Below are 2,500 nucleotides of genomic sequence, written 5' to 3' on the forward strand. Positions count from 1 at the left end.
GCACTGTTAAAAGCATTAGTAACATCTAATGTAACAACTGCACAATACCGTCCGCTGTATCTGTTTCTACTTCTAGCTACCGAAACAATGTCCACTACCCGTTGAATCGCATCAACTGTTGATCGACGACTTCTGAAACCAAATTGGTCGTCAGACAGTCCGTTGACCTCCTCGATGTGTGCATTTAACCGTTGCACTATGATGCGTTCTAAACCTTTACCTGCCCCGTCTAGTAGACAAATGGGGCGAACTGAACCCGGTTCCCCTGGTGGTTTGTTCGGCTTCGGTATTAACACCAACCTCTGCCTTTTCCACTCATCGGGGAACTTCGCGTTCTCTAAACAGCCTTGGTAAACCCTGCAAAATGCAGCGGTTGCAGTCAACATACCAACTTTCAGCGCCTCATTCGGGATACCATCTGGTCCCGGCGCCTTCTTGTTAGGTAGTCTCCTGGCAACCGCAAGAATCTCATCATTAGTAATTCTTTCAAACTCTCGTGGCTGATCGATACGATATTCAGGCCACACCGTGTTTGGGTGAGTAGGAAAAAGCTCGCTCACCACTTCCCTAAACTCGTCCAATGTCATGGTTCGGGGTCCAATCGAACCCTCGGCCACTTTCTTGAACGTATGATATACAATACCAAATGATGCGTTGTTCGCTGTTCCCAGGAACTCTTTCCACTTCCTCTGTCGGGTATGCTTGATCAATCGCTTGAGGGCATTCCTTGCCACCTTGAACTCGTCCCTAAAAGAAGAATAGAGATCAGTATTGAATGCTCTTTGCGCTAATCGATCGCGGTGTTTGCACTCTTTTCGAAGTGCCTCAATCTCTAACGTCCACCAAAATGCACTCTTGTTAGGAGTGTACCTCTTACGCTTAGTCATCGTCGCATTACACGCCGTGACAAGTATACGCATTAAGTCTTCGCTTGTTGTGACCTCGGTCTCAAAAGCGGCTTGCATCATAACTTCAAATATATCTTTGCTAAAATACTTGATGCTCCATCCCGTTATGGGTCGGGACAAGTTACGCACGCTTTGCGTCTCAAGATCTATTCGTATTGCACGATGATCAGAGTTCATATAGCTAGATAACACCTCCCACTTAAATGATCTTGCAACTGTTCTGCTCGCAAAAGTAAGATCAACTACTGACGTACGCCCTGGTCCAACATAAGTTGGGGTGCTGCCGTCGTTCAATAAAATAGCGTCAATCTGCGCAAAGGTTGATAAGACCAACTCACCTCTTCGTTTCTGGGTTTCTCCACGCTCGCCAAGTTGGTTGTTCCAACTTGCTGACCAAGCGTTGAAGTCCCCCCCGATAACGAATTTGTGGATACCGGTTACGGCCATTACCGTGTTATCCAACATATTCTGAAACTCTTCCATACTAAATCTAGGTGGCGCGTAAACGCTAACCACTCGCATATCACCTATGTCAACTATCATTAAACCCTTCAGAGCCTTACTGACTACCTTAACTGGTAAGTCCGCGTTAACCACTACCGCTGCTGTGCTATCGTCATTGCGTAACACTTTGACGTTGGTTGTTGCCAGATACGGATCTGCAATCAACACTATATCCGCAGATTCTTCCCTAATCGTTTGCCACATTAATTGAAATGCAGCATAACAATGATTCTGGTTATGTTGTAGCAACCTAACCATTATGATCTAATCGTTCGCCTTCTAGGACACATATAACTGCCCGTTGCGTGAAGGTTCTGTGACCTCGTACCGCAATCCAAACACTTGACAGAGTTGGTACAAGCTTGCTTCTTGTGTCCACTCAAACCGCATTTCCAGCACAGATTACTTCTGTCTGGTTCCCTACAATGGTAGCTCGTATGGCCTACCTTCCAACACTTATAGCATTTCTGCTCTTCCATAACCTCACGGATATGGCATATCGACCAACCAACTTTCAGCTTTCCCAAATTCAGGAAGCTTTGAAAGTCTGGCAGCGATACGTTGATCCGTGCCCACTGCGTACCGGCCGCGCGGCCTTTCTTCATTTTGATACGATCTATTTCGATCTCGATGTTGAGCTGTGCTTTGACAGACTCCGCAACCTCCTCGGGGGTGGTTATTTCATCGAGATGCATGATCTCAATCATTTTAGAAGGAGCTAGCGTTCTCACTGACGCCTTGCCCTTCACCGCTTCCTTAACCTTTGGGGCAATTGCACTAGCAGAACTACCCTGCTTCAATTCTAGCAACATGCCTCCATTTTGGGCCCGTCGGACCTTAGAGATTGTCTCTCCAACCGATTTAAGAGCATCGGACTGCTTCATTTCCTTGAGCAATTTCGCCAGCTCCTCGGAAGTGCAGTCCGATATCAGCAGAGCCTCAGGCCGCTTCCTGGGCTTGTTCTGCTTCTTCTTGCTCTTCTTCTTCTTCCTCTTATTAACTCTACCCTCATTAATATTCGGTCCGTTTCTCGGACTTGGAATATTTTCCACCGCTTCCCTAACAGGGGTCAACCTCGATGGTTGTTG

At 46.8% G+C, this 2,500-nt stretch overlaps 1 pseudogene; it reads right to left on the bottom strand.

The window, feature by feature from the left end:
• LOC133394345 (large subunit ribosomal RNA) overlaps positions 1-2,500 on the bottom strand; it is a 9,182-nt pseudogene that overhangs the window by 3,114 nt on the left and 3,568 nt on the right.

The sequence above is a fragment of the Anopheles gambiae genome (assembly GCF_943734735.2).
Source record: "Anopheles gambiae chromosome X unlocalized genomic scaffold, idAnoGambNW_F1_1 X_unloc_11, whole genome shotgun sequence".
Taxonomy (NCBI): Eukaryota; Metazoa; Arthropoda; class Insecta; order Diptera; family Culicidae; genus Anopheles; species Anopheles gambiae.